Source organism: Apostichopus japonicus, chromosome 19, assembly GCF_037975245.1.
Source record: "Apostichopus japonicus isolate 1M-3 chromosome 19, ASM3797524v1, whole genome shotgun sequence".
Lineage (NCBI taxonomy): Eukaryota > Metazoa > Echinodermata > Holothuroidea > Aspidochirotida > Stichopodidae > Apostichopus > Apostichopus japonicus.
Genome location: NC_092579.1, coordinates 28,504,052 through 28,529,357, shown reverse-complemented (window position 1 = coordinate 28,529,357; position 25,306 = coordinate 28,504,052). Strand labels below are relative to the sequence as shown.

General features: G+C 35.2%; 1 protein-coding gene across 8 annotated transcripts in view; it reads right to left on the bottom strand.

Moving 5' to 3' along the window:
• Positions 1 to 25,306, bottom strand: part of LOC139959999 (somatostatin receptor type 2-like) — a 147,525-nt gene that overhangs the window by 38,978 nt on the left and 83,241 nt on the right. For all 8 annotated transcript variants that reach the window (XM_071957985.1, XM_071957987.1, XM_071957990.1 and 5 more), the window contains one exon: positions 20,126 to 20,212. The gene's annotated coding sequence lies outside the window, so the exon portion shown is untranslated. The remainder of the gene's footprint in view (positions 1 to 20,125; positions 20,213 to 25,306) is intronic.

Below are 25,306 nucleotides of genomic sequence, written 5' to 3'. Positions count from 1 at the left end.
ATAACACACTTCAGTTTATACTGATTCACGGTTGTCTCTTATTCACAGTACAAACCAATCAAGCCATAAACATTGGTTGTACTGTAGTATATAATCTACTTCATCATGGAATCAGATGCTCTAAGAAAGCAGTTTTGAAAACTGTACTCGCTTTTAATTCCCCCCCCCCCCCCTCCCTCATTTTCTTGTATTATTTTCTCTTCTTCTGTGGTCATTTTCATCTCGTTTTATTCTTTGGAATTTCTTTGATTCAGCTTAAGGTCATCTATATCTTTTAACAAAGGCATTGGCTGCATTAACTTAACCTCCCCACCCCCTCCACCCAACCTCCCCAACTACCCCCCTCCCCCCACACACACCAAACTCCTTATAAGCTGCACTGAGTATACGTTGAAAAATTGCGTATCTCTTTAGTGCAATCCATATGTAACGCAACGTATGTCAGTTCTTATCAACTAACTTTACTAGTAAATTTACAAAGAATACCACAAACTTCCAGCAGCTATATGCGGGGTTGTGTGAAGTCACGGAGAAATACGTCAGGCAAGAATTTAACTCTTCTTTCCTTATTGGCAAACTTTATCTAGAAACTTATTTATTATTCTTATACTTCTCTACTCTCTCTTTGTGTTGTCTCCTTATACCATACCACATTAAAATAAAAAATAACCAAAAATAATAAAAAACTCCTAGGCGACCGACGGGAAGAGTATATTTCTTCCCTTCAAAATTTTGTTTTTAGTTTAGAATTTTCATTAGAAATTCTAATGTTCATTTAATTAAAACAGTGAGTGGTTAAGAAAATAAAGGAGAGATCGACTCGTTGTTTACCCGACGAGAGAGTCCCCGGTATTTCCTTCCTTTATACTTCATAAGGAACTTAACAAGCTGACCCCCTCGGGTACACGACACATACATTCCCTGATACCCAGATTGAAGAGGTTTGTCTATAGGGGGAACAACAAAATATTTTAAAAATAAAAAAATTGGAGATTTTGGTCAAGCATTGGTCAATTCCTGGGGCTACATCTTTGACACAGAAAATGTATTCTGGAATTTGTATTCACTTAAGTACTAAACCTTGCAGCGAATTTCGCCAGGCATGAATTTTTGGAGAGACTATGTATGTGTGTGGGTTTTTTATACCTTTGCTTAAACTATTTATTAAGTGTGATGAAAACGAAAAATCTTTTATTGATTTTAGCTGCGAGAATTCCTTGGAATAATTATACTTAAAGTGTAGCATGTATAAGACCACAGCGGGTGCATGTGTATAGAGTTTCATCGTTAGTTATACTTGTTAGTTATACTTGAGTTGGCTGTACAAGTGATACTTCCTATGTGGCTATAACTTTTTTTTTTAATTAATTTTCATTCACTTTCAATTTGTGAAGTTAAACTTTAATGCCAAACTGACATTTATTTTTCAAATCCATCCATTGTACAACACCGACCGAAAAAAAAAAAAGAACACGTCATAACGTACCGCATCCTACCCAAAACATTAGTTTGGGAATCGAAACAAATTATGCAAAAGTGATAAACAAGTAATTGCGTTCAACTTCTTGCTTCAATTTGGCTTTTCGGTAAAACATACATCCATAACAAGCTTTGTGCATATTAATAATGATGATGATGACGACGACGACGACGACGACGATGACGACGACGACGACGATGACGATGATGATGATGATAAAAATGAGAATGTGAATGTGAATGAGAATAGTGATAGTGATTGTGATAGTGATAGTGATAGTGATCGTGATCGTGATCGTGATCGTGATCGTGATAGTGATAGGAATAGTGATAGTGATAGTGATAATGATAATGGTAATTATAATGATAATAATAATGATAATGATAATAACAATTATGATAATAATCATCATCATCATCATCATAAACCATCATCATAATACTAACAACAAGAACAGAACGCCAGACCGAACACTTATTGAACATTATGCAGTGAAACTTATGAATTTCTTTGAAATGAAAAGTTGAGCAGTTTTCTTACTATACTCGTTATGAGAATATCATAGCGGAAGCATCGTGGATAGAAGAAAAAATCCCATTATTAGATTCAACACAAAATACTGCTGTTAGCGATACTAATCTTGAGTCGGAAGCAACTTGAGATTTGGAGATAAATTGAAAACAATATGATAATAATGTGAAAACTTTGTTCATCGTTTTATATCATCCTGAGAAAGCCCTTGCAGTGGGTATGTTTCTTCCAGCAACAGTGAGCCTTGGATTGTCTTGGGATACCGTTATTGGGCATATTATATAAAGTTGGAATAATTTTAACATTACTGTTCTTTTTGCGTCATTTTTTTTCGTTGAACACGCGCACGAGATCATCGTGCACACGTATATAGTTCGCACTTGGTGAGGAATAAAGACACCTACACGTCAACCCGTGTGCTCGTGTGTGCTTTTGCTTGCTTTGTGATAAATAAAAACTTGAATATGATTCATACTGGAATATCATGACGCCATTGATGTTCCCCCAATTTATAATCAGAACCCTTCAGCGAAAATTCAGAGTAATACTCATCCGTCATCGTAAAACTCAGTGACGCATAACAAAAGACACACGTATGCATTCATAAATCATATATTAAGATATTGACATTACACGTTCTAAGAGAATAACCATAACACTATTGTAGTGACGCATTCGACAGATTAAACGGCTAAATTAGTCTTTTGTCGAGCATAAACCTAAACATGATTCCATAGTATGACATAGAAGTTCTATGCAGTGACAGCGGTTTAGTATTCATTAGTGCTCATACCTTATCAAAACGAAGCAGGATCGTTTATTTATCTGACTGGTCAATGTATGAATCCGCGCATTGTTTATTATAGTTAAAACTCATCTCAAGAAGATGAACAAATAAGCTTTGCGAGCTTTGAAAGGTTCCTTAAAAGCAACGTCTGGTGTAACTTGGATTTGATATATCTGATGGTACCATATTGTGTTAATAAAGGAAAGACTATGTTTCCTTACAACGTAATTTGTTACGCCCCATTCTCAGGCAGGACTGATGTAAACATAGGCTCCGAATCTAATCCCCAAAGTTTTCGAAAATACAAAATAGTAAAGTCTAGACTCAATTTGAAAATGACTTCAATCGATCAATCCTGTTGCGCACTAATCACTTAGAGAACATTAAAACAATTAAGAGAACAAACATTACGACTCACATTATTCAGCATAGTGCTAGAGAGAAATTAATTATCAATTCTATCAAAAATATTCATCACTCACAAAATCAAAAACAGTGTGATGCAAAAAAAGAAAGAAAGAATATTTTTTGATTAATTTGATCAAATATTTTGGGCATGGAGAAAATCTTTGTATGTAACTCGAAATAATATTATAGCATTAAACAATATACACTGTAATACGTCGCGAATAATATCACTATAATCTATTTCACATATACTTATAACACAGACGGCTAGATGTAGGTCAACGGAAAGTCAAATTTCTTTGCCACAAGTTTGCAATAAATATGAATCAACGATAACTTAATGAACGAGCAGTTTTCACTTACGACCGATAAAGTTAAACTAATTGCATTGGCTATAATGATATCAGCTGGAATATAATATGTCCCTATGCCCTGAAGCGCTATCCCAAAGTGAGTTTCGTTACTTCTAGCAGCCGTTGAAAACAAAAACTTCCCAGTGATGGCATAAAGAGAAATGAAGGTCAAGGCCCACATATGACATTTCATCCTGGGATTCTATACCCGCGCATCCTTGTTAATGGTGTATTTGTGTCCAATACCCCCTCTAGCGGTTTTATCACCAAGATAAGATACGATCAGGGTGGAAATCGATGGTTCATTTCTTTATGGACATAGCAGGGCAGTATATATGGACAGAGAGAGAGGCTTAGCCTACTATACGAACTGAATATTGGTAGCCTAGATAGGCTGTGATTCAAAGTGAGGGCGCTTAACCACATATGAAATAGTGCATACAAGAAAAGTACAGGGCGCTTTGCTGTGATATGCAGTGCTTCTGCACCCTAGATATATTCACAATATTTTTGGAGAGCTTTCATGTTCGGATATATAAATGTAAGTGATTTACATATATACTCAATGATGTTGACAGACACTTTCATCATGCAAGCTTTAAGCGTTTCATCTTCAAATTTCACTCGAGGGCAGAGAGAAGTAAAAAAGACAGGCGAAACGTGTCCTGACCATTGACAGAAATGCGGGACGTTTTTGAAGAAAAACAATCCACCTGTCAAGACTTGAAGGGCTTTGTTTCATTCTACGGGGCTTAAAGTGAGCCAGGGGCCCTGTAGTTCTCGATGCATGGAGAATGTCGTGAAAACGATTAGATATATCATTAGCGTATATAGGACACAATGTATCACTGGTAAACATTTTCTAAATTGATGCCCTTCACTGTGATCGGAATTTGGATACTAAATTAAGAAAATTGTTAATTGTTTTTTTTTATGAATTCCACTGAAAGAAATTGTCAATGTTTCTCGGCGGAACACTTTACGACCAGCTATGACCATGTTCAACGGGGAGGATTATGCTATTAGTTATAGATATTGTAAGGATAATCGATTAACTTATTGCAACGGGGAAGTGAATTCCGAATTTACAATGGCGACGTTTGCTGTGGATGATATTTCGATGTGGCTCTGGGCTAATGTATAGCTGAACGAAACAGACAGCCATATAGCGATGCGCAAGAGGAATTTGATATAATGTTTTTGGAGCTAGTTTGTTGACAGTTGCATAATTAAAGCATGTTAACTTATCTCATATAGAAACTCTCTATAAAATGTTAATTTCACGTTATATTTCATAAATATTATATTCACATCCAACACATTATAAACGTCTTTATACTTCGATATCCTATAACCATTACTTTGTTTGAGTCACTCGATTGAGTAAACAAAGCAATAAGTAATAAGTAGAAATATCTATGAATATTCATCAATGTCATCAAACGCATGTGTATACATATGTATATATATATATATATATATATATATATATATATATATATATATATATATATATATATATATATATATATATATATATATATATATATATATATATATATATATATGTATATATATTACAGAAACTATATTACAGAAATATATTATAGAAACTATATACTACAGAAACTGGTAACAAATTTTCAGTTTAAATTGAAGGTCATATGCCACACACGTTTCGTTTCAGCTTAATTCCATATCATATCCTCATTAAAAGCATATACATATATATAATATATGTCACTTCGACCGTTTTGTTACCCCAGCATTGTTTTAATAAATACGCGTCGGTTATGAATCGATGAGAGTAGATCGCGTTCCTTTTTTATATTTTTTTCTCTCTCTTTTTTCCTTTTAATCGGTATTTATTTCAACAGAGATAATGTAGCAATCGTTGGCAAATGGGGTAACGATATCCGCGCCGTTATCAACCCCCTTCAACTTAGTTACTCTTGTTTTCATAGAATCGCTTAAAAACCTTTGATTCGATTTTCACGGAGTTCGTGAATAATTCATGAAAGTAAATTTAAAACCGGGAAAACAACAATGAAATCAATAAAGAGAAGCATTCCCTATTCTGCAGAGGCTGGAATGAATGCTCCATCGAGACAGATTACTTAACACCTTAGGAACACTTTGGAGCCTTCTCGAGTGTCATTGTTGCTCGCCAAAAAAAAAAAAAACTTTCCGTGTACGGAAGAGAAAAGACCAAATTCTAAATCTTCAGAAACAAACAAAAAGGGAAATATCGATTATTTAGGTCTCCAATGTATGTCTGTCTTCTCGCATTTGATTTCCTTTCCTTTGTGTTCTTTGAATATGCAAATTTAATTATAATAATAATGATTATAATTATACTTATAATTATAAATAATAAATGTTGGCGAGTTTTAGTGTTATCGCTTCGTCTATATCATCACACGGTCATTTATATATCTAAAAAAACAATTTGGAATTGTTTTTTTGCGTTGGTCTACTCTCGGAAAGATTTGGGCAAAACTATCAAATATCATATCTTTATACTTTTCTTTATATTAAACTGCCTATCTACTGCAAAACGCTTTTGTTATGTAAATGTCTTAAAAGAACAACATCTAACCACTTCTTCAAAGGATAAAGTTCAGATGAAAACTTACATTTGGTGAAAATTTACATTTGGCGGAAATTTTCTCTTACATGGCGTTCTTGTGGAGACAATTTATACTTAAAATTGGCACCATTTGTACCACTTGTATAGGACGCACTGATAGCAACAAAAAGTTACTTTATATTTCACTCTATATTGTTTTGACCGTGGGTTGGATGGGGTTACAACTAATCTTTAGGGGAATGTGGTGGTTAACCATAAACTTATGACTGTAGTGTACACATGCACACTGAGATGAATTCCAATTTTGAAATAGAAAGTTTTAATTTAATATAAAAATTGAAAACCAAATTTGTGAGGTTGCTTCTATATATGACACCATGCCTCTTTGCTTCGAGTTGACCTCTGCTGTAAAAGATGTCAACTTCCAAAATTTTGTTATCTCTCGGAAATGGTACATAGGAAGTGAATGCAAATTTCACCAGCTGGATGTTAGAATATCTTTTCAGCAGTCAAAACACATTTGCAACTAATGAACAGAGTTAATGCCATAAACTTGCTTCGTTTGGAAACCAATCATGCGTGTCATTTTTTTTGTTTTGTTGCTGTTGTTGTTGATATTTTGGTATTGGTAATTAAAAGGTTTTAACATTAAAACAATATAGATATGTGAAAAGATCAATAAAGGATTAAGTTCTTGTAGGAACACTGAAGAAAAACCACCCGTTCTCCCAAAATCATTCCACCTCATGGCATTCACCTCCAAACACAGTTGATTTATTAATTCTTACACTTACACAAATGAAATGTTTGTAACTGCTTAACCAAAGAGTTTGCTATCACGCAATGATTACCAATATTAATACACGTTTTGTCGCTACTACAAATTAATTGAGTTTTTAGATATCTGCTACTGATATGCTAAGTAAACTATATGCTACAAGGAAAGTAGATGCTATAAGTAAACAATATGCTATACGTAAACAATATGCTATAAGTAAAGTATATGACATAAGTATACCATATACTATAAGTAAACAATATGCTATAAGTAGAGTATAAGCTATAAGTAAACCATATGATATAAGTAAAGTATATGCTATAAGTAAAGTATATGCTATAAGTTAACCATATGCTATAAGTAAAGTATATACTATTAGTAAACCATATGCTATAAGTAAAATATATGCTATAAGGAAATTATATGCTATAAGTAAACAATATGCTATAAGTAAAAAAATATGCTATAAGTTAACTATATGCTATAAGTAAATTATACGCTATAAATAAAAAAGTATATGCTATTTGTAAGCTATATGCCACGTGTAAAAATTACGCTATAAATAAACTATATGCTACAAGTAAACGTTCTGATCACTTGATAATCAAATCACCTATTTTTGTCTTCGTGTCAAGTGTAAGATCTTAAGATAGCCTATGTGGATAATATATTTATTTTTTTACCTCTTTCGTCCAACCAATGCATGTTCCAGATACATACGATTCTCCTCCATAAATTCTTTGCTTTCAAAATCTGTCCCTGAGGCTTATATTGTTGCTCCCAAATCCCTGCCCTAATTTTTTCTACTCTAACCAAATTCCTGTTTAATTCTTCAAAACCCACCTGCCTGTAGTATTTCTTTCCTTTTTATATATTTTTCTGGCTTTTTTTTTTCTTGCTTCTTCCTCTTTTTTCTTTCTATTGTAAATGAAGGGAAATTTACGTGCTTGTAATGACATGACCTATATTGAAATGGGAATTCGGAATTGTTTCTGGCCGTTGTAACTAATCCGTGTTACTCAATATGTTTACATTCAACTTCCTCGTCTGCTTCAAGGGGGAAAAACCTCGTTTTTCTTTTTTGAACTTGAGTCAATGAAATTTTATCGGCATATGAAACCAATATTTGTTTTTTTTTTCTTATTTCCTTCTCTTTTTTATATTTTTGGTTTTATTTCTTTACACCGACGCTGTTAAACCATCCATCGACGAGATTGCCTGCCGGTGAATTGGACGTTTCATTCCCCTGGTCTTGTAGACGATATATTATTACTCATTGAAGCTATGGAGGAATGAACAGTTATCACTATATAAATGAAATGTTTTCTGGAAGGGATAAAAATACCCCGGAGTGACATAGTAGTACATAATATATAGCTGTGTCGAAACATACTCGCGTTTCATTAACGAACCATAGATACTGCTCAGATTTTTCACTCTAAGACTGTTCACTAAATCAAAGAGGACTTGTAGTAAGTCCGTATTCTATTGTATTTGATTGTATTCTGTTGTACTCTATTGTATTCCATTGTATTATGTTATATTCTATTGTATCCTATTGTATTGTATTATATTATATTGTATTGTATTATATAATATCATATTCTAATATATTTTATTCTATTTCATTGTATAGGCTATATTGTATTCTCGCCCTCATAAAATTAGTGTACTCGCACGACACTGTGTGTATAGATAGCCTTGTACTCTTACTGGTACTCATAAGAATGGGATGTTTTTATCTTTTACTCGTATTGCAAGTCTGTTGTATTCTTTTGTATTCTATTGAATTCCATTGTATTTTGTTGTATTCTATTTGTATCCTATTGTATTATATTCTATTATATAATATCCTATTCTAATATATTTTATTCTATTTCAGTGAACAGGCTATACTGTATTTTCGCCCTCATAAATGTGTACTCGCACGACACTGTGTGTATAGATAGCACTGTACTCTTACTCATAAGAATGGGATGTTTTTATCTTATACTCGTATTGCAAGTCTGCAGTATAATGTTAACTATACGAACATCCAAACAGTATTATCTGTATTGGCCTGTATAGTGGGGGGGGGGGGGGGGAAAGTATAACAAGATTTTTATATGCAATGTATTATACACCTACATGTACAGGGGCTGGATTTAAATAAATGGAACAACATTTTAGTCATATTATGTTCGTTTATTGACTGCTTTTGTCAAGTAAATTACTTCCCCGGAGATTGTAAATAAGCCTATAAGCAACGGTAACTGTAACGGTATACCTATATATATATAACTTGCGAAATGCTTGCACCAAAATGAGCAGGTATTTTCTAGCCTAATCAATCTGGGTGGAGTGGAGGAGGGAAGGTAGCAAGCTTAAGATTGTTCTTGTGAAATAATTGTTTGTGAAAAAAAAACTGATAAGTGTTTTGTGGAAGTGCGTTACAAATTATTACAAGCATCGAAGACTTTGAATTCAAATATTTCTGGAAAATTCATGGAAATATTGTCTTGCAGTCTTTTATACAAGATATGATAGAAGATATGAAAGATAACGTTGTATGCTGACGACCGTTATTAAGATTGCCATTAGTGATGACAAGCACACGCTCCAATACATAAAGATTTGATGGTTATTTTAAGATTGTAACATTTTTGATGGATATTGGTGGGAATACAATTATGGGTACTGAACTCTTTCTTGAGAGAGAATTAAGTAGCTAGCAGTCTCTGACGTAATTATATTACAATGTGTAATCGGATGTTAAGTTTGTAATTCTAGGATAGACTCCTTAAACAACCTGCGTCTAATTAATGACAAGGATGTCTGTTGTCTATACAACTCTTATAATTCGGTTTCATAGTATAATTTCGAGAAAAAGAGTATAGAAAAAAAAAAATAATAATCAGATTAGCCTTCAGTGTGGTACTTTGACAAGTATATTAATACAATGTATGAAGAGAGACGATACACTTCGTAGCAATCTAACTAGATTGCCGCATAGCGATATCGTCCGCTTATTCGCCAAGGTGAAGTCGATGCAGATTACTGTGTGGGATATCATTTACATAACTTATATACAACTGAAAATGAGGCCGAGAACCGACGGGGTCCTTGAGGGTCGTGCATGGGGATCAATGCCCCAATATTATGCACCTCAGTGATTTTAAACCGGACGCGCGGTGTCGCAACAAGGGCAATTTTCAACACCACTTATTGGTTTGACTCTTGGGTCCTCCTCCTCCTCCTCCTCCTCCTTCTCCTCCTCCTCCTATCCATCCTCCCCTCAAATAATATATGGAGATCATTTTCAACAATCAATCTGGAAGATGCCTTCCGTCCATGCATGGGTAAAAATTTAGGTAGTCGCAATGTTTTGTGTTGGAATTCAAGATCCCCGAATCAAAGTACTATAAAGTATGGTATAAATAAATATATATATATATATATATATATATATATATATATATATATATATATATATATATATATATATATATATGGCTTAGGGGCGGATGTAGGATTTTATAAATTTGGTGGGGCCCTGCAGTTGGGTGTTTAAAGCCGATTCTTCCATGTAGGGAGTCTGGGAGTCGTCTCCCACACAGAAAAGATCCAAAGCCAGCTATAATAACTACCTCTGAATTTGTGGGTGGCGGAGGCTGAAAGAGGTAAAACAAAACTTTCCCATTTTGTATCCGCTTGGATCCTTGCCTGTGACTGGATCATAATAGCGAACCCACTGGATTTTGAAAGGAGATTACTTAAACATTCGTAGGAGGCTTATATTGGGACTTATAAAGAAAATTTCAAGTAATTGAAGACTTTTGGAAGTCATGCTTGGATGAGTTGTTAATGGCATGGACGATTTTCTTTAATAACAACAAACAGTTCTTTACCTGGTTTTGGAAGCCGTCATTTCTGAAGAAAATAATATGTATATATATGTATATATATATATATATATATACCCTGGATTATCCAGGGGCGTGTAGGCATATTTTCAAGTTTGGTTTCTCGCAGAGAAATAAATTTCAACATCATGGATATTAACTTCGTTAAGCTGAAAGATTTGAATGACACTTTCTAATATTGAAACTAATACGAAATGCTTTTGCATTAGATTATATTACTTCATTAACCTTGCGTGCCTATCTATGTATAGTATATATTAGTTAATGAATGTTTCCTAAAAAAATTGATGAGGCCACTAAATTCCTGCAACTAAATTTTTTCCGGGAACTTCCCTTCTTCATGTTTTTTTCTTGACAATCTCCTTCAACATCAGCATCTACAAAAATAAATGTCTATCTCTCTACCTCAATAGATTACTTCAATTTCAATCTTTAAATAATAAATTAAGAAAGAAAACTGTATGTGTATTTCCATGACTCCCAACTAAGAGATCAAATTTTACATTTTCATGTGAAAATGATAAAAACGCTGGCTTCTCTCTCATTCGGTCGGTCTTTACTTTGATGTCTGTATGTTGCGATATAAACTTACCAATCACTATGGCAACAGAATGTTTTTTTTTTTATTGCACTCGATAATACAAGATAATTAAGATAAAATTATCATCGCATCCCGTTTTCCACATAGCAAAACAAATACAAAGGTAAAGATACATATTTTATAATAGCTATAGATTTCAGTCATGCAACAGACACTCATACAAGTGTTTGAGGATGTGTGGGTGTGTGGATGGGTGTAAGGGGGAGATGGGGGAGGGGGTAGGAGTCAGACCATTGTTCGATGGTGCTGAAGTTGCCTCCTGTGGCGGAACCCCCCCCCCCCCGCCGTGGTTTTTACGATATTTTCAGCTAAAAAATCTACGGAATGTATCTTTAAGATTAAAATTAACGTCGACATCAGCTCCTCTCTGCAAAACTTAATGATAATGTTAATTAAATTATAATGACTCAAACATAAACATTGTCGATCAAATTCATAGCAACAACACATTACCCTTGGATAAACATTTACCCCGCGCACCCTCCCCCCCCCCCATTTCTCCCTGACAAATTTAGATTGTTAACATGTCATATGAGAACATAAAGTGTTATGTTTACCCATTAAGGTTTATGTTGCACCTGACGAACTGGGACCTTATGGTCTCTTTGTTTTAAACTTAGAAATCCAGCCACTTTTAGTGATGCGCCTTAGATGTTCAAAGGATCATTTTCACAACGTTAATAAGTGGTAAGAAAAATAGACTTGGTCTGATGACAGTGTTTCTTATGGTGAACAACATAACATGTCCAATGATAATATTGTGCCTAATTATCACCCTGCAGTAATTAAGAAACCGCATGGATTGACCTGGTACAGATAATCTATCCCATACGCACGTTTACTATATATCCGCGTAGTCCTTAGCAAAATAATTTAGCCTCCTATAGTTTGTGTTTTATAGTTAAACCTCGATGATTTATGTGGATATCGGTAAAGAGTAATATATTTTTTTTTGAAAGAATAATTCAAATTCCAGAGGAAAAGATGTTTAAAGGTTATACGCACACGATTCGAAATAAGTGTTTGAAAAAGGCTTTTCCAAACAGCTTTATATCAACCTTCAATGAGATCAGCAACTTAAGCCGTGGACATTTCTAAAGATTCAGAAGTGGGGAAATTGAGGGATTAAACGATTAAACAAGATGTGAGGGCTAATTGGCAGTGACTTCGGGAACGTAAGTAAGTCTAAGGCCCTGTAGATGAGTGGACAAAATCTGCCGTGAAGTAAACAGAGTTTAATGTATAAGGCATGCCTTATCTGACGTATATATTTATATATATAGAATGTCATGTTTAAAGGAACGTTCCTGTGATTTCTCTTCCACACGATTGATTTATACTAACCAAATAAATTAATAACACCTAAGGGGGTAAGCGAATGACGTCATTGTGTGTAATTTATTGCTGTTCTTTTTATTATAAGCCATTGCAAAGCCCTGTTTAACATGTCAGGCTATATACATACACATGGAAGAGTGCAATTTGAATCACGGGTAGAGAGTTGTATGAAACTTTGTTTAAACATATTCAACATCTCAATTATAGGTACCGTACCTCAACACTGCTCGTTTCGATTCACATACATGGCGAAACAGCGGCCGGAAGGGGGGGGGTCAAGGGGGCACAACCAGGACCCGAGGTCAATTAAGGGTCCTGAAAGAAAGTGTGATGGAGAATATTGTCAGTTTCAAAATATACCGTAACTTGATAAAACATGAAGACTTTGATACATCATAAACAGACCCGGTGACGTAAGTGTCCCGCAGTACCCAACCAGGTTTTTAACGCCCTGGAGATTCATATGAAGATTTTTCTCCCTTTTTCATCTGAAAATCATTTGGCCGTTAGTGAAAATCTTAAATTACGACTAAAAATATTTGACAGTGACACTCCATGATAAGTACAGGCAAGGCTATTTATTACCTTTGAAAAGGAAGTGTGGTAGGCCAAGCTGTTACGTGTTTGCTGTATGCACCATCGCTCACCCCCCCCCCTCACCCCTCACACACTACCACTACTACTTTCTTCCCTGAGCGTAGAATTCTGGCAACCAACTCGAAACGCAAATTTGCCCAATTGCCGTTCAAACGTAAGCCACATACCTGGCCATGACATCGCATACCCCAAAAAGTTGGCTTAACGGCTTGTATCCGTCTGTTGAAAAGTCAAGGTTATCATTTACGTCTTGTCCTCACATTTCGTTCTTCGTTCCCCTGTTTTCCTTCTCTTACCTCCCCCCCCCCCCCCTCAATTCCTTTTTATAAAGTATGTCATTGATCTAGCCCCCCAGTTAAAAAACATAACGCATAATATATACCCTTATAGTCTAACCTTCGGCAAAACACGTAATGATACATAAACTGTATCAGTATTATCCCCAATCAATGTTTTACTTCTAAGCATGTTTCCTTTCTTTCCTATTTCTCTTTCTTTCTTGTTATCCTTTTTCTCTTCTTTTTCCTTCTCGTGAATTAGTTGAGTCTGTTTAATGCTCCCAGCGAAACATGTCAACAAGGCCACGGCGCCCACGCTTGACAAGTTAAGTACTTCCCAGCCATGTACAGGAAACGGTGGTCTTAGGTTGGTCTTTACCATTCTCCACCTCTTGCTTCCCTAATTAGCATACTTTCATCAAGAAAAGATACAAAGGCCTCGTAGCGTCTTCTTCTTCTTCTCCTCATGGTTAATTCTGTATGTCATTTTGGCAGGGTGGATATAACAATATTATTACCCCTTTTTCGTGACATTCCTCTGGCAACCTGAGCCGGTATTGAACCACTAAAAATTCTATTATTTCATTTTTTGGTAATATATACCTTCATCACCTTGTCGTTTCAGGCTAAAATTCGATGATGGTTTGATGCTTGGCATAAGACGGTCAAGTGCCGCCATTGAGATGCACGAAGAGTAAAAAGATCCTTGGGGGAAAAGATCAAATGTGTTCCTTAAATTCTGATGAAAGTGCGTAACTTGTGTACGTCAAAATGTAAGATCGCCGAGACGGTTTTTTTTTGTAGGAAACCTCAGAATGCATAGTTTTCATGTTATGTATTATATTTATTATTATTTTATATTATGTTATATTATACATGATATACATATATATATATATATATATATATATATATATATATATATATATATATATATATATATATATATATATATATATATATATATATATATATCTGTAATTTACAGATAAAGCTGCTCTTGTATACACTGAATAGATGTCGTGTCACGAGAATACTAAATATTAAACAACTTGGCGAACACGATTTTAATCCACAGACGTAAACAGAAATGGCTAAAAATTGATTCAGCGGTACAGCCAAACATCAAGTTTGATTTTTGAAACAGTATCATTGAATCATTTCACCACTTTGCGTAATGATACAGCTTCAACGCACCAGCGATGCTGGGCACATTTTCTAATTACTTAAGCGGCTCTCACTCTACACACGGTGAACAGTCTCATTTTGAGCGGAATCTGTTAGTTCAAGACCATTGATACAATTTATGTAAACGGGAGGATAAATCCAAAACTCCAAAGCAAAAATCAGAGAGATTTTCGTTTCAGATGCTCTTAACATCGCGAAGCGTTTTAGCTTTTTATTCTTCGATGCTAAAGATTATACAGTTCGGGTCAAGCAAAATTGAAAATTCGTAACCGGACGACAGAATTAGCTGTCCACGTTGCATATGCCTACTGTTTTTTTTTAATAAGTACTAAAATATGCAAATTGTGTTAAATAATGCATGAAAGATTAAAAAGATTAAAAGATACTTTCAAACAAATAAATTGGCCAAATTGGAGTGAATAAAGATTCCTGAAAAAAAGTTTTCTACAACCAACCTATACTTCTGTCTGACTTAGGCCGAAATCAACGGATTATTCATTGCGTGAATTTGTTCTCTAGAACTTCATATATAGACAAGTCTGTCAAAGGCATTTGTAGTTCAAAACTAAATCAATGAATATGCAATAGGCATATCCCGTTACAAGCACTAAATGGCTTGAGCACGAAATAATGCAAATGAGGTATAAAATTCCACTTGTAAAAAATTATAGCAGTATGACTCAATTTTTTTTTGACCAGCAAATATGAAATCAAACTGTACTCACGAATAGGAGTGACCAGAAAACGGTGAAATGTGTTTATTCCTAAAATGTTTGATGAAAAACACAGAATGGGATTCACCGTGTTAAAGGAGGTAAGGCGGCGATAAACGTTTCAAATGTAAGAGACAGATATTTACGATTTTCATTTATATATATATATATATATATGGATCATACCTTAGGTCGACAGTTACATTGACTTACACACTAAATTTAATCTAACCCTAACCCTTTTTTCTAACCCTAACCCTGAACCGACCCTAACCAAAACTTTTAAATGAACGTTTTAGAGGACGGAGAACATTATAAAGCTATTTGCGACAAAAAAAAGTGTATTAAAATGGAAATGAAAACATTAGGTCGACACTGAAATGTCGACCTAAGGTACACTGTTGACCTAAGGTACACTGTTGACCTAAGGTACACTTTTTTACCATAAACTGTCGACCTAAGGTACATATCATGAATATATATATATATAATATATATATAATATATATATATATATAAATATATATATATATATATATATATATATATATATATATATATATATATATATATATATATATGAATTCATTCAATGATGCAGAAGAAGCACATCAGCAGAGTCTACATCAATTAAGGGGTAAAGCGACGTTGAATCTTATAGAGTCAACTTTTTTAAATCGTGACATTATATCCATATACCGTGAACATAAGGGCTCAACACTGTGACTGAAATATAAATGACTACCGGCCTAGTGACATTTATCTGTATCTGTATCCTTAATGAGTACTTATACCATGAAGTGAATTAGATCTTTAATTTTTATGATATCAATGTATACTTCGGATAATGGAGAAAAAGTACAGAGAGCGAATGAGCTCGTCTTGTTCTTCGAGTGTTCAAATCATTGCAGCAAACGTGCGTCAAGCGTATATGCAATATCTTCATTAGTGGGAATATATGGAACCTCAACTGTCAAGTGCATGTTAACATTTCAAAGACATTTAAAATTGCTTTCTGGTCCATGTAGACTCTTTTAACGAATCTCATATTGCTTCTTTTGTGTCGTTTGTGTGCTCTCTCGCGCTGTGTAATCTGTTCGCCGGATATTGAAAAGAAAATGCTCAAATGAAAAACCTGTTTGCTAAACCTTTCTCTTTTTTTTAGCCTCAAAATGTTCATCTTTTATCGGTTTTCTTTTGTGCGAATGTATATAGCCTACATATATATGTATACATGTGAGTCACGCTACCTGCAAAAATCTGTTTGAGGTCTATAAGGTTGTTTTGTTTACAAGAGGGGCACAAAATAACCGATACAGCGATACATCAGCTACATCCACCCTGTTTCTTGTACTCAAAGTGGGTCAGGTTATAACTCAGCCAGCTTAATTATATACATATAAATCATGTGGTTAAAAAGCATATCGTATTTTTGGTTTCTATATCGGAGTCCATTCGAAAGGCAATAGATGCTGCACAAGACCATGGTTAACATTGGATGGGTGATCAACACTGACTGCCGTACTTCAAATGACGTAACACTGTCGTGATCACATGGTCACAGTCTCAGTGTTTCCATTTAAAACTGTTATATTTTACAAACCGAATTTGCAACATTCTTTTCATTTTCTTCTTCTCTTTCATTCTATGGTGGAGGTTTTATCAGGGGCAGGGGAGGGGATGGAGATAGGGGTTGGGGAGGGAAGGGGGGTTGGTGTGGACGGATGGAAGCTTCCTCTCTCTAAGCCTTCGTAGGTAACCAATATAACTGACGCAGCTGAACAAATGAGGCAAGTGCACATTGGATCCCCTGAGTTCAATGAGCCCACGTGAACACATATCAACTTTCTCTACTTTCTGGTTAACCAGGGATGAGGAACTGCGGGCCGATATGGTGTGTTGTGCCCACGAGGACTGTTCATATGGTAGTGAGTTACTAGGTTCTGAAGGTCGTATTACTATCCAAATATTAAGCAACATAGAAGCATGAATTGAGACAAAATAGTTTACACTCTTCCACAAGTTCCTAACCGTATTTTGACGAACGTTATGGACGCAAACTATTACACATTCTTCAAACAACTTCACACAAATTGACTGAATACAAGTGATATCAAGAACTTTACAGTGTTTCTATACTTACGGTATTATGTTTTAGCACACAACATGATAACTTTTCTGTGGCATTTTGACGACGTTTGACAAACTACACATAATGTCATCTTCAAATATGATGCACAATACCGCCATCTATTTAGTAGACATACTTATTTACTTCTTATCCATAAGATACTTTCATTGAATTTGCAAATGTTAAAAATTTATTACAAATTCTTGTATAAGGTTCACTCTCTGCTACTACAACATTAGTTACAGATATTCGGCTACCGCATCAACATGTAATCATTTCATTTACAGATGTCGAGTGTACAACCTGCCTGTTCATCAACATTGGTCCAATTTTGTTTCTCGACATTAGTCAAAGATTCAATCAAAAGAACAATTCAATTTGACCTTTTACCGTAAAGAGGGAAAATGAGTTACAATTTAAATGTCTCTGGTGGTTATATGACGTCACTCTGAACAACGGGCATTCTCTGACCTTACTAATTGGTTCTCACATCCTAACTGACAGACGATCATTTTTAATCCCTTTGCAATGCGAAATGTTTTAAGAGAAAAATCCATACAGTAGCTTAACATATTTCCCACGCTCCACTCCACTCCAAAAAATGGCTGCCTACACACACAGTTCTAAATTCCCAACTTCATGTCATACAGAGATGCGGTACACGATCGTTCGTTCCATTACAAATTTGTATATTATATATGGACAACTATGTCCTATACTTATAATATAAATATAAATAAATTATATATATATATATAGGCTATATATAGGCTATATATAGGCTATATATATAGGCTATATATATAGGCTATATATATAGGCTATATATATAGGCTATATATATATATTATTAGTATTATTATTTTTATTTTTTATTATTTTATTATTTTATTTTTATTATTATTATTGCTATTGCTATTGTTATTATTTATATCATCATGGCAACGATATGACTTGTGGAAAACTCATTTACTTCCAACCGTCGTTTAAGAAATATTATGATAAAATATTGTAGATTACGTATAGGCTATATGTTCCGCCATGGTCGTTTGTTATGGTTGTTTGTTACGTTCCTTCGGTTTTTTTTTTTTTCATTTTTATTTATTTTTATGAAGACACAGCGCGAGTAGTGATGTTTGCGTTTACACTTAGCAGTCAACCGTATCTGGTGAAACTTGTTGCTGTATAGCCGAGCCATATCGAGACACTTCGTTGAGTCCATTAATCATTTAATATGATGAAAGAAATTGGCGAATCTCTTTAACGTATGTGTATATACGCAATATTTCAAACACGGAAATTCGAGTCCAACAAGGAGGCTTCGACTTAATCCGTAGTGCTGGTTAACGCATGTTATATCCTGTTCCAGATGTAAATCCCCTCCCCTACCCCATCCCATTTCCTACCCATCGCCACCCCCATTTGTGTCAAAGAATCTTCAACAGTTGTAAGGCTGGTATACATTCTTGCGGGAAATTACCCTAGGAAGACCGAGCAACGATGAATCGTGTGGCCGGTTGGCTCAAAGGGTCACTTAGTATCCTCTTTCGGGTTATCTTTCAAGTTAAGAACTTTTATTGTAACTGGGTAAAGTGTGCCCCCTCCCCGATTGCCGCCTCACCCTTTCCCATCCTTCATAGAAACCCTCCATACCTTACCGTCCATACATACCATCCATACCGAACCTTCATACCTACCCTCCATACCGACCTTTCATACCGACCCTACATACCGACCCTCCATACCGAACCTTCATACCTACCCTACATACCGACCCTACATACCGACCCTCCATATACCTATACCCTCCATATATACCTATACCCATTCATACACCCAAATTTTTCTAATTTTCATATTCATAGTCAAAACGTGTTCAGAATTTTGAAGAACATATTAGGGATGGGGTATATAGCGTCGATAGAATTCTTCGGGTATGTTATCTATTCATCTGATCATGACATGGAACGCACTACTTCGTAAACTAGGCCTCCCTTACTTCAATTGTTCGTGACTATTATTATTATTATTACTATTATTTTTATCTTTATGGAATCGCTACCTCTACGCAATCGTTAATAACTTTTTGTCACCCTATAGATAGAGATAAGAAATGTAAACATAATATTTATGGAAAACGAGAAACCTTGAAATAATCGTCCTGTTTTTTTTTTTGTTTTTTTTTCCTTTTTGTTTTTTATCTTCTTTTTTTTTTCGTTTTGTTTGGCATGTGACACTCTGTTAGTTATACTAGAAGAATTTGGGATTTGATAAGACGCTCTGAGGCAAGACGTGGGCTTTACGTACGATAATTAGCAATATACAAGAACTCAAGTAAGTTTAGTCTTGAATAGATAAGATAGGACGCCAATTATAAACAGCTGTGACCAATAGAGAAAATGGGCGATGACGAACTCTAACGCACGATCAATGAAGGAAAAATATCTTACCTTCTTCTTCTTGTTGTCGTCGTCTAGCTCCAAATTGCTGGAAGCGGTCTTTTCTTTTAATCCAGTATCTACAAACAGGTGCAGAGTCTGCAAATTAAACCATAAACAAAAGTAGCAGTGGACCCCTCAAACAGGCATAGTGTAGTATATAGGTACTATAGAAACAGAGAACACCACATACTTTAACGAATACATCTATTGACAAAAACACTGAAGAAAAGCGACAGGTTTAGAAAGTCACTACTTTCATATTCAGGTTACAAAGTCATAGTGAACAAGTAATGGTACTATATGGCTAGTATAGCAATAACACAAGGTGTAAGAATAGGTTTTATTTAACAGTCTGACCAATGGGCTATTAAGCTGTTTGTTCAGATTAAGCTTCTCCCAGTTAATGATGTGGAGTCTTTCTTTGATCCTAAGCTGGAGCTTAGTGCTAGCTGAGTCAATAATTTTGAAATAGTTGTGATCGCATTTGCTTCTTACAATGGTGTGATTTATCTAAGTGTTTTGTAAATATGTGAATTCTTGTCAGTTTTAAGATGCTCATAAATCAGTGTAGCGAGTTGCCTATGGGTTTCCCCTATATAGCTAACATTACAAATTGTGCAGTTGAATTAATATACCAATATACTGCAGGTCTAAGGCTGAAAGGAATAAAATCTTTGACGAAAAACATATTACGGATATGAAAAGAAGTAACACTAACTTAACATCAATGTCTGTGCGATACGATTTGATTAATTGTCTAACTTTATTCGGTGCTGTGATATATATATATATATATATATATATATATATATATATATATATATATATCTATATATATATATATATATATATATATATATATATATACAAACTTACAAACTTTTAAACCAATCATCTGATATCTTGATGATTAGGCATATGAATATTCATGTCCGAGTACAACAGGAAAGCACTGTTATTGCAGTTAATCTGCTGATTAATCAACTAAATAGGCTTATACAACTGAAATGGCAAGCATAGTGTAACTTGATGAATATAACGATATAAATATTCATGCATTACAGTGTATACCAGGGCTATTAGATGACGAAATTACTTTCACATTCGACAAGTTTATTACACACTGCACTATCGATTGGTCGACATGTGATCTCCATGCCTGTCACGTTGTAGGACATTTACTACTTCTTCGTCCTCTTTCAATGTTTGTAATTTAGAACTGGAACGGTGAAGTTGCAGACCGGTACTTAAATCTGTTAAGAGCGTCTGAGAAAGACGACAAGATTTAGTCTCCACAAATCCGAGAACAACTTTACCGAGGCAAGTTACATGAAGTAGCTGGATGTTCGTCTAACAGTAATAAATACTCGCGGTAACGATAAAGATCTCTCCTTACCTAGTGTGTATTTAGGATTGTAAAGGTTACGTCAAAATGCCACAATCCAATTGGGAATTCTTCCGTAGTTGTGAAGTCTTTAATTCGTACATGATGATCACACAATTTAGATTAGTCCTTGTTTTGAAAACCGACGTTTAATTCCTATTTGTTTTTTTCTTTCTTTCTTTCTATCTCTCTCTCTCTCTCTGAATTGGTTATTGCATTCGAATTTACAGAAGGAAACCTAAATCGGTTTCGATGGTATCCACTCTAGCATATGTCACGTGGAATAATATGTCCTCATTTCAAATGTAAAGAAATACAAAAAGTTTGGGCGAGCAGCACGTTTCCCTTCCCAGTCTTGATTGAGCCAAATCGTGCTCGAGGTTCTAAAATATACTGAGTATCACGTTACATATCACATTATAACACCATCATGTGTTAAATTGCTGCTTCAGTTCGGGTTTAACCTATATATGTACATACTCAAACACACACACACATACACCCATATATATATATATATATATATATATATATATATATATATATATATATATATATATATATATATCCTTAAAGGGTGTGAAGACTCGCGCAAAAGGAAACGTCTAATGCCGGTAATCTGACCTAGTTTCGAATGAGGTGTAACAGAAGTGTTAGACACCACCATCGATTACAGAAAATACGCACACAGCTTGCTACCTTCGGTAATTAGACACTAGTGTACAGTCAGTACATACAGCTGCGGTCAATACCCACAGCACAGTGTACAAACGACACAGCGATGGACATCTCAGGTCCAGCTAAAGATAACAAGGTATCACGTTTCATTACTGTCTGCATTTTGTAGCGACAATGGAAAACTTCACTTGCAAGCAACGGAAAGTTAACTTTTTTTCAGAGCGCGGAACGCGGTTTGGGGCGAGTCTTCAATGCCTTTAAAGACTGTGTATTTCTACGTGTCTTGTTAGTTGTATTTTTGTTACATTGTTAAAGGGTTTATCCCCGAAACGTTGTAATTCAATTAATTTACTTTTGCATATCAACCATGTTTTAGACCTCCAAGTATTTCTATCCTATGCAGCGCAGTATTTCGACCTATATATATATATTTATATATATATATATATATATAACAGTTGAACAAAGCATTTATTTTGTCACAGCTCATTATTTATTTCAGTCTCGTGTATTATTTTACAGGAACCTGTTTTCCAAGAGAAATTGTTAGAAAAAGTAGTCTTATAGGCCTGAAAGCGGTTAAAGTACTTTTGGACCCAAAGCAAACAAAAACACATTTGGGATACGCTGAATGGCATAAACAAAACTTAAATGTCTGACGGCTATCCATTTCATTACTTTTTAGGTCATTCTGGATTTTAGAGCAATTTGGAGGACCAAATCAGATGGGGGGGGGGGGGAAACATTGGATTTTTCCTGGATAATATAAACCCCATCTTACTTTAAGCGGGCAGGGCTAGAACTCACGACCTCGCTGATGATAGATTTCATTGATTCTAATGAAGTAGCAACGTAGCCCATGCAGCTCGTGAAAACTCGCTTCAAAATTTATGACATTAATGATGCTCTGGCAATTGAAATCTGTCATGTTACGCCAAATTTGACGCTCTTAGTTATTATGGATCGACAAGTCGACTCAAAAGAAAACATTCCCTTTCGATTATAACTATTTCTAGTTCATTAAATGCATCCATTTTTTTTTTTTTTTAAGAAGGCATTATCACGGTCACACATCAGTATATCAGAAAGTGGGGAATAGTTGGGCATCATAACTTTAATTGAAGTAAAAGTTTCGATGAAACTCAATAATGAGAGCCCCCCCCCCCCCCAAAAAAAAAAAATCAGAATAAAGAAAAAAAAATAGAATGGACAATTCTTTGAACGTTTTCAGTACATTTCCCGGCATAATTTACGGTAGCATTGTAACATTTGTTGGAAGTTCCCAAAAATGTAATTTGCAGTATATATATATATATATATATATATATATATAATTATATATATAATTACATATATAATTATATATATAACAAATCGATTGCACGGATTCCAGTTTTGAAACTTGTTACACAACTGTTACAAATCAATGATATCTATATTTATATTATAATATATGTATATTATATAAAGCTTGTTGTTACACAACTGAGAAATCAATAATGGTCTTGATAAAGATGATAATTTTTAAACTATACCCAGGTCATCGAACCTTAAATACGTCTATATGGATAGGCCTATAACTGGTTATAGGTACAGTATACCCTGGTATCTGATGAACTATAAAGTCGCCCACTGAGAAAGAACGAATATTCAACTGTGGCATAGTTCGTTCATATTCTCTGAGATCATGGCTCTGCAGGTATAGTAATGAACGGGATAATGTATTTTTATTACGTTAAATTATGCTGGTGTGCGACGTGATACGATCTTCCCTAGATATCAGGCAAACGCCGGGGGCTTGTGTATACAGTTACAGGTTAAGAATGTCTTTACATATGTTATGTTTCTTGCTTGTCATCTTAATTGTTTTATTTAAAAAACGTATGAAAACAGAAATTAAGAAATAATATCCTTCAAGAAGCTTGTAAGTGCATGGATGGGAGCGAGGTAGGAACGGGCGCTGGGGGGGGGGGGGGGGGTTTGTAGTCGATATTAAATGCAGAATATCCCAAATATAGGAGCTGTCTCGGTGGGGTCGGGAAAGTAGATAATTTGCCGTAATTTTTAGTGGATTTATATAGCAAAAGTTCTGCATTGGGTTTCTATACCATGTCCATGAATTTATTTCCTATTCAATAGTTGCACATATTTCGTTGTTAAAATGCACATTTAAGAATCAAAAGTACATCCGAAATACAATGAGCGAGATGTAATATCTGGCTGAAACTACTTGCGATTAATGGTATAAACTGTTGTAAAATTGCACTTATCCCCTTTCTTTTGCGCCAAATGCACACTAATACGCTACATACATACGGTACCCATCGCCCCCCCCCCCCATCCACCCACCAGCTGTTCCATTTCCTCTGTGGGTTATTGTCTGTGAGTTTACATAGGAAAGGAGTCACATCTTTAAGAACAGCGTCAAGTCTTCTGTATAGAAAGATCGTCGAGGACTAACATAACAGACTATGTAAGAGTCAAGTGGTCATGCAGAACAGGGAGCGCCAAGACAGACGTGTCCATTTTCGCTCCAACCCTTGATTTCAGAGAGGATACTAAACATAATGATGCCGCGAAATACCTCTAACATCCAAACACATCCTCGATTCGGACAGAAGATAGATGAATATAAACAGCACCTCCCCCTCCCACCCCCCTCCCCGTCCGCGCAACCGTACCTTCCCATGCTCAATTAATTACCGCAATGTAAGCACAGTGGCCGAAGTGGTTTCAATGAAAGAACAAGAAATAATAAACCTGCACACGTTTTCACTCATAACAGATATTTACATAACCATATCCCAAGGCGGGATCTTGCGTACCAATATATACACATCAAGCATATTTGGCGCCTGGTGGGTCTTGGACAGAATTTAACGACGGAGGCAGAGGGGCGGGAAGAAGTTTAGATTTTAATTCCCTACTTACACTGTCCGACTGCTCACAACCCGATTCAACTCGACCGTCGTGACCTAGTTTTCGATAGTCGTGAAGACCCCCCCCCCCCCCATTGGACAACTGAACGCCGCAACCCGAACGACTGATAAACACTCACACTACGATTGCTTTCTGTTAACGACCGGTGTTCTTATGGGTCACGTGTAAAGTTACTTGTCAGTGATTGG